Source organism: Suricata suricatta, chromosome 12, assembly GCF_006229205.1.
Source record: "Suricata suricatta isolate VVHF042 chromosome 12, meerkat_22Aug2017_6uvM2_HiC, whole genome shotgun sequence".
NCBI classification, from domain to species: Eukaryota; Metazoa; Chordata; class Mammalia; order Carnivora; family Herpestidae; genus Suricata; species Suricata suricatta.
The window spans coordinates 34215368-34224680 of NC_043711.1; the positions used below are offsets into that span (position 1 = coordinate 34215368).

Genomic DNA, 9313 nt, shown 5'->3' on the forward strand with positions numbered 1-9313 from the left:
CAGTTCCTTTCCACTTGGTCTTCTGCAGAGGTCTCTTTCAGTGTTTTCATAGAACGGTGATTAGCTTTTCCTGGACTGACCTATCCAAAGGAAGCAAGGCAGAAGCTGCAACATCTTTATTGACCTCAGAAGCCACACTCCTTTATTTTGCATTTTCCTGTTGGTTTAAAAGGCCAGTCCTATCATTGCAGGAAGGCACTACACAAGGATATACATACAGAAGGCAAGAATCACTAGGACTGTCTTGGAGGCTGGCTACCACATTTTACCAGCCCTAGTCTTGTCGATTCATGTCTCAAATATGCATCCACATTTGAAATATCTAAGTCAAGGAAAGCTTCATCATACTTCTATTTTAGGTTTTTTGGTGTTATTTTTTAAGTTTTTCATTCTGAAGTCATTCTTTATAAAGGTGTTTTGAAGGACAGCTTGACAACTTCCATCCTGCATTTCTTGCAGGGTAATTCCTCACAAAATCTTTTGTACTCAACAACCAAAGAACAAATGGGTTGAGAAAAACTTCCAAAAGCAGGTACTGAACAATCTACTATCATTGGTCCTTTGTTTCAAAATTTTAGCTTAGGGTTGAAAATGTTCAGTTCTAATAATTTATATGTAATTAAATATATATATCCATATAGAGAGAGAATTAGTAGGTTATCTGCCTAGCAAATTATACATATATTAAAATTATGTTGTCCTTCATTGGTTTCTAATAATTAATCTACTGTGCAAATCCTCACCAACTCTACTATTTTCTCAGTAAAAGAGTCATAAAAGGAAAATTTTATTGAGTCAATTTCATCAGCTTTTTGATGGGTTTACTAAACCTATCAAAGAACTGCTGTGTCAGAATATATCATTTTTTAAAAATAGGTACTTGGATGAGATATTTTTGTTTTCCTGGTTACAATTTTGCAGCACTGTTGGTTGCTAATTTTTTTCTCTTCTACCACAGATTGCTATAGTATTTAACGTTTATGTGTTCTCTCTCAGTACCAACTGGGGCCATGGCCAAAATTCTGATTGGGAGTGGGTGGTGGGGTTGGAAACTATATATATGATGGCTGAGCAGCTGTGATAATCTATGTTTTTGAGGCAATAATCATGAATAATGCAAACTTAGCTATTAAAATAGAATGAGCTATGACATCTTGTTGGGAGGGAATTTTAAGGAAAAGCTACAGTTTTAGAGTTATAATGATAATACCTATGGCGAGGTGTCAACATTATTACTCACTGTGCACTCAGTTTGAGGATAAAAATGTAACATCTTTAATTTAACCCCTGAGAAGCAGGTGACAGAAAATCCATATGATGTTGTCTTCTTTGACAAATCTTCCCTAAATTGGGTCAGTGCTCTTGCTGAATGCTCTCATAGCTCCCTGTATTTATTTGCTGTTAGCAATTATTATGACTCATTGACTCATTGGTATCCCTCTCAGGAATGTTGACTCAATGAGACAGGGTCACTATTTAATTTCTAGCAACTTATTTCTTTTGCATATCAACACGGCCACCAGAGAGCCCCAGGATTTCTGAGAAAAGACTTTCTTTTCTTCAGTGTTTCCACTGTATATATTAGGCACTAAATCATTTTGCTTTGATGAGATCCCCCTGGCGTCACATGTTCTCCCAAGTAATTCTCTCTCAATGGAGGGACAGAAATATAGTAATTGACATGAGCTGTTTTTAGGTTAAAGACCTGCCAAGGATATGGAACTTGACCTGGCTTAGATAAGAAGTGGGGGGTGGCAGGCATCCCAACCTGCCAAACCGTAGCATCAAAGACAAAGAATAGATATGGAGAAACTAAAGAGGCAAGTAACTGATAGAAGTGGTTTTCTATAAAGGAATAGCACAACTTACCATTATGCCATATTATTCTCTTATAAATGCTATTTTACGCCATTCTTTATACCTTTATACACTAAGGCAATTTCAAACACTGGATAGGGTAAGACATCACCAAACCATCTGGAGAAGGCATAAGGAGTTGTTGTTTTTAGCATTCCATATATTGGTTGAGCAGATTCTACCCACCTGGGGGATAAACTTAGGTATAACAATAAAGCTGTTAAAGCAACAAAAGAAAGATAACAAGTGACTCAAGCAATTTCTGAAAATAGAAAGCAGATATATTAATCTATAAAGAAAATGATTTTTCTGAAATGAATCCCAAAGTATAAATTAACTTAAGGTTCTTACACAAAGGATATTGAGACAAAGTAGTATGTCACTGCTTAATCCATAGTTGTTCAAAGATGCAAATGTTATTGGTTCATTGGCTATACATTGTCCACAAAGGAGTTAAGTAATAGGTATGTCACATATCACTTTAATTAGATGATCACATACCTTCCAACCCCTCACCTCTATACCTGCTGGTATTTTTTCTGTCTTTCCCAAACAACCATATATGATGTTCATACATGTGCAAAACCAGAACACCTAGCCTCTCCAGACATGTGAAATATTACATGATAGCTGATGTGTTTAAAGGAACATTTTATATTGGTGTCTTTGCACTGAGGTCATTTTTTTCTGTTGAAATGTTAAATGCCTGCAAAATATCATTAAGTAGTTCAGAATATTATTTATTATGAATTGCCACTAAGATTACTGTACGCCTTACTATGTGTCAGGCCCTGGTGCCAAGCACTTTACAATTGTAATCTAATTTAACTGACCAGTATCTGTATAAATTAATAGTGGACTGGATAGAGTAGAGGCAATTTATTCATCTCCTTTCTTGGAATTCACATTAGAAGCAAGGTCATTACTTCCTTATCTCCTTGTTGAATTAAAATAAGTGGCTAGGAGATTCGTTTGTTTCCTCCCCAGCTGCAGTTCACTCAGGAACAGTCTGCAACTGTGAGCAAGGTGGCTGTGAGTTTCTGTCCCTGACAGATGTTTCTGACCATATGCAGAGACAGGCAAATGTGTCCAGGGGAGTAGTCACCACTTATACTGGTGCCTTTGTCTTTGGCAGGTCAAAATAGTCTCCCAAAATAGTCCCAAAATAGTTGGGAAATGCCGAGGTGCCCCCTGGTTGGGATAGTGGTGAGGGACCCTCACTTAACACAATGGTTTCAAAACAACAACAACAATAACAAACCAAACCAAACAAACAAAAAACAAACAAACAAACAAACAAAAACCAGTGAGGGGCACCTGGGTGGCTCAGTTGGTTAAGCATCTAATGTCAGCTCAGGTCATGACCTCATGGTTCAGGGTTTGAGTCTCACATCGGGCTCTGTGCTGACAGCTCAGAGCCTGAAGCCTGCTTTGGAGTCTATTTCTCCATCTGTCTTTGCTCCTCCCCTGCTCATGCTTCATCTCTTTCTCAAAAATAAATAAGCCTTAAAATTTTTTTTAATAATAAAAAAACAAATTTTGTTCATACTTTAACCCTAATATTAAAAAGCCCCAAATACTCAAAATTTCTGAATCATGAATATTTAGATATTAGGTGGTAAATAAGCCCTTTAAAGTAATCAAAAACTGGTCAAATTTGGGACACTAGGTATCCACTTAGGGAATATTTCTTATGTTAAAACACATATTCCTATTTCACAACTGCCAGAGAGACCTCAGAACCATAACCATTCTTAATTTGTGTCTGTTTTTATGGGTTAATTGCAGTAAGGTACTGTGGTATGGGTTTTATATTAATATTGATGCTGTAGCTTCAGCCAAAATAATTTTCATTCTGTTTGGTCAGATATATTTCTGGTTATGTTACATAAATGTTAGACCTTTGAGGATAGAGAGATAGTATGCTAAATGTTCATCAAATAAAAAAAAGTTAAAAAAAATCCCAATGAATTACCAGTCTGGGATTTTTACCTAGAAACATAATGATCCACGTCTATGACTTGGCTTGCTCCACAGGAAGGTAGAATCACTTCTGGCCAGCTGTTGCTTCTGCAGCATCTTGTCTGTCGCTGGCAGGAGAAAATGCTTCTCCTTCCCTCAGGCAGGAAAGAATTTGGAATTTGGGGAAGCATTGAAGAAAAGGTCAAACCTGATGGGAAAGGGCATATGAAACAGCTGATGAATTCTACTTTAGCTCTTATGAATCACTGGCTATTTCATATTCTGGAAAACATTTGTAAAATTCTCTGAAGTTTGTATAAAAGTGGTCTTTGTTACTCAAAATTCACAATGGGAGTTGTGCACTCATGACCTTAAAGGTTCATAAAACAGGTGATAATGGGGGTGCCTGGGTGGCTCAGCTGGTTAAGCCTCCGGCTTTAGCTCAGGTCAGATCTCACGTTCGTGGGTTCGAGCCTCGCATCAGGCTCTGTGCAGACAGCTAGCTCAGAGCCTGGAGCCTGCTTTTGGTTCTGTGTCTCCTTCTCTCTCTGCCCCTTCCCTCTCATGCTCTGTCTCTCTCTGTATCAAAAATAAATAAAACATTAAACAAATTAAAAAAACAGGTAATAATATTCAATTTTGTCAGATAAGGTGAAAGAATGAGTCACTTATCTAGTGAGAGAACCTAGCTAACTGCCCAGCATTAAGGTCTCAACGGAGCTTTGATATTTGACTATTTCCTATACTTAGTAAATTCACCAGTTGATTGAAACATTAACGGTGATGTTGTTTCTTTGGAAAAATGACTCCCAGGTGAAGGTGAATTGGAGTAAAAGTTGAAAGGTGGGTTATTGGTGAGGTGAGGACACTCTGAGGAACCATGTTTCTTGATGTGATTAGAAAGGAAGCACTGTATTCCTCAGCTTTAGCATCTGTGATGATCTCATTATGTATTTTCTTCTCATCATCAGGACATGGATGTCATCTAATGTGTTTGCTTTAGTATACAGCTTTATTTTAGTGTAAATAACAACATGGTTAGGTGGAGTAATCACCAGTTGGGATGGGCCAAAATTAATAAAAAATGTCTTAGCCTTCAATGAGCCTCATCTTCTCAACGCTTACCAAATCTGACACTGGTGTCTTTACCCAACTATGATACTTTGTATTTTCCAGAGTTAAAATAAGGGGCAGAATATAAAAGGAAAAAAAGAGGAAAGAATTAGCATAGTGCTGGTGAGAAGCCAACCTTGCACTTATAGACAAAGAAAGGACAGAGGTGACATCATTGAAAATGAATGAGTGCTTTTGAAAGTTCTTTTCTTTATCAAAGCAGTGAGAAAACTGGAAAACATTGTCCAAATAAATGTTTTCAGATTTAAAAAAATTTTTAATAGTTTATTGTCAAATTGGTTTCCATATAACACCCAGTGCTCTTCCCCACAAGTGCCTTCCTCCATTACCACTAACAAAGGCTTGCAGCAATCTGGAGAATTATATTCCAAGAAAAAGGTAAACAAAGAGTGTGCTTTGTTATATTTTAACTTGTTTCATTTCCATCTCCCTCTGTATAGCTCCATAGTAACACTGAAAACCAGCAGGCCAAAATTTTGAGAGAATAAGGTGACAGAATGTAGCTGGAGTGGTTTCAAAGCCACATTCCTAGAGAATTAGCATTGTTTCATGTGTTTGATAGTTCCTAGGATGACCCCAGTTATAAAGCTGTCATTATTTGACTTGACTTAGAGCTCACCCACTGAAGAAAGCCTTAGTGAAGACTTTTTCCTGGGATATTTGTCAAAAATGTGTAGGGGTTATTGTTTAATTTTGTAATTGCCTGAGGTAATGGACAATAATTGTAGCAAACAATAGGCTACCCAAAAAATCATAATAGAAAGAGCTGGGAAATGAGGAATCCCTTTAAGGCTTTGGAAACTCTCACATATTTCTGAGAATTTAGGAAGACATGTTCATATGTAGGGCTGTGCACATTCCCAGGGCTGCATGAATGCTTAGGAAAGACCTGAGTTACATGTCCTACCCTCTTACCTTTGGCCAACCTTGATGTTCCTTGCAAGCATGAAGTAAAGACTATGGTAAATTGTCAACCGGTTGAATATTATAATGTGCCCCAACATGCACATGGAGCTCCTTATCAAATACTAGAATGCCTTTTGGTTTCCAAGTTAGCAATCACTAAGCTAACTATGCAGAAATTTGATGGCCAAATAAGGAAAAGAATACAGATTTTACAGAATTTGTTCAGAAACACTACTAGGCAAACAATAATTAGCAACAATAACAGGTCCTGGGGGATTATGATTTTCAGAGTTTCTACAATAATTACTTTAATGTCAAGTTTTCAACCAAAATTATTAGATATGCAAAGAAATAAGAATGTCTAGTTCATCAACTCAGATATAGCTCAGTTCCATCCACTGATGAATGGATAAGGATATGGTATATATACGATGCAATATTACTTAGCCATAAATAAGAATGAAATTTTGCTACTTAGTAAAATATGAATGGAGCTAGAGAGTATTACGCTAAGAAATAAGCCAGTTTGAGAAAGACAGAAACCATATGATTTCACTCATAAGTGGATTTTAAGAAACAAACTAAGCAAACAAAGGGAAAGGCAAATCAAGATGCACCCTTAACTATGGAGAACAAACTGATGGTAACCAGAGAGCAGGTGAGTGGGTTTAAACTGGTAACGAGGATGAAGAAGTACACTTGTAAAAAAGGGTATAACTCAAACACAAGAAAGAGGTGATTGATTAAACTCCCTGAGGAGCCCCACATACCAGACTAAGTAGATGAATATTTTAAACTGGCTATTTTAAAAAACTGAACGAAACCATGTTTGTGAATAGAAGAATAATTTCTCACCACATACAGACTACCAATAAAGATATAGAAGTTACAAAAAAAAAGAACCAAGTAGAAATTCTAAATTGAAAAATTCACTAGAAGGGCTCAGTGGAAGACATGAACAGGAGGAAGAAAGAATCATTGGATCTAAAGGTAGATCAACTGAGATTATCCAGTCTGAGGAACAGAAACAAAAAGGAAGAAAGAAAAGTAAACAAGCCTTAGTGACCCAAGGGACGTTCAAGTATATTAACATACACACAATGAAAATCCCAGAAAGAGTGAAGAAAGTAAAAATGGAATGAGTAGCTGAAGAAAAAATAGCTAAAACTTCCAAATTTAATGAAAAACATTTATATACATATCTAGGAAGTTCAATAAGCTCCAAGTAGAATACCCTCAGAGATTCACACCTAGGTAAAACATAAACTGTTGAAAGGCAGACACAAACAGAGAATCTTGAAAGCAGCGAGAGAGGAGTGACTCATCTTTTAAAGGGATTATTGATAATGTTAGTCACTGATTTCTTCTCAGAAGCCATGTAGGATAGAAACAATGTGATGATATATTCAATGTGTCCAGAGAAAAAAAAACTGTCAAGCAATAAATTGATCAAAACTATTATCTCAAAATACCCATCAAAGTAAATATCTCAAAAAATTGAGAAATTAAGACCCTCTGGAATAAACAAAACTTGAGAGAATGCTATACTTAAAAATTCACTAAAATAGATTAAAAAAAACCCACCTAAATGTAATAACTAAAACTTGGAGGGAAACACAGGTCCAAATCTTGTATTAGGCAATGGTTTCTTAGTTAAGATACCTAGAGCACACACAACCAAAGTGGGGGAAAAAAAAAACCATATCAAAGGATACCATAAAGAAAGAAAAAAGACAACCCGCAGAATGGAATAAAATATTTGTGTATACACACACGCACACACACACACACACACACACAGAGGACAACATACTCTTTTCTTATATATGATGAGTTAATTTTCACACATGAGATGAAGTTGTGTCCAACTTCATTGTTTTGCATGTGGACAGTCAATTGCCATAGGACCATTTGTTGAGAAGATTATTCTTTCCCAATTGAATTATCTTAGCACCCTTGTTGAAAATCGGTTGACCATAAGTGTGTGAGTTCTTCTGGATTCCTAATTCTGTCCCTTTAATTTTGTGTATATCCTTATGCCATTAGTCTTGATTATTGTAATTTAATCATTAAGCTTTGATACTGAGCTTTAGCAGTATTTAAGATGTGGATTTGAGAGAAGTGATCGTCAGTTCACAGGCAGCTGATATAAAAACACAAATTGCATCTTTAGGTTCAATGCCCCAACTGGGAAATTTCCCAAAATTTGCATTTTGCGAATTGGATCCATGAGAAGACATAAAGCCAGCAAAGCTAGATCGTTTGACTGAATGAAGAAAGAACCATCATGTGGGAGTGTGACATATCTGAAACTTGAGTCACCAAAGTACCACTACAGTGCTTTTTGCCACAGCCACTTATCAACTTTTTTTGTCATATTTTAAATGAATTGATCCACTTAAGTGCCTAATTGTTTGTTCGTTTATTTTCACAGTCTTGAGATCCTTTATTTATTTATTTTAACACTTATCATGCCATGAATTCATAGGGAATGGATTGCAGCAGCTCAGACCCCTGACATTGGTTCTCACAAAGTGTGCCTCTCTGGATGGGGCAGGCTGGTGCTTCCGTTGAACTCAAGTAACTTTCTCTTTGGCTTCCTTCTTTTTCTGATCATTTTCCATCACACATTTCATGAAGCTGTCTCGGCTCTTTGAGTGCTTAATATGCTCAATATGTACATTAGTTCTCTTGGCAAGAATCTTGCCCTTAACTTGTTTGTTTATAACAATGCCAACAGCATGCTGGGTAGCATTGGAGACTCTTCCAGTCTTGCCATGGTAACGTTTGTAGGTCATTCCTTTCTGAATAATGCCCATTTCTTTGTTTACCGTATCATCTTTCCTGTAGATTCCCATGTATGTGGCCAAAGAAACAACTCCATGTTTTATAAAAGGCCTAGAGAGGGAGAGGCTTTTCCTCTTGCCCTTTGTGTTGGTCATTTTGCTGAATTACAAGATGGTGGTACTGGTTGAAAGGCAAATGCCTAATTGTTATAAATGACAACTCTGTATAAAACACAATGAAAGAAATGCTATTTGTGAAATTGTGGGTTTTAAGTGCTAGTAATATTTCTTCTAATGCATGTTAAACACATAATTATTAAAATTAAAGATTCTCTTAATACCTAAAAATTTTTAGAAGCCACAAGACATATGAACAACCAATTTTGGGAGACACTGTTGTTTACCAAGAGACTTCTTTGGATTTATTTGATCATATTTCTAATTCCATTATGTTAGTTTTGTGATCTTTGGTGAACAATGCAAAATTCACTGACTTTACCTGAAAAAATGTGAGCAAAAAATGTCACCACATATTAGCTATCATGTACTGAGGGCCTCCTGGGAGCTTGGTCTTAGGATGGTCTATGAGAAATTATGTGGCCAAGTTGTTCTCTAACTACTATTGTGGATTGAATTTGTCCCCCCAAAAGATAAGATGAAATCCTAAC

At 36.5% G+C, this 9313-nt stretch overlaps 1 pseudogene; it reads right to left on the reverse strand.

Moving 5' to 3' along the window:
- Positions 1 to 8328: 8328 nt before the first annotated feature.
- On the reverse strand, positions 8329 to 8804 carry LOC115275531 (annotated as a pseudogene).
- Between the last annotated feature and the right edge of the window lie 509 nt (positions 8805 to 9313).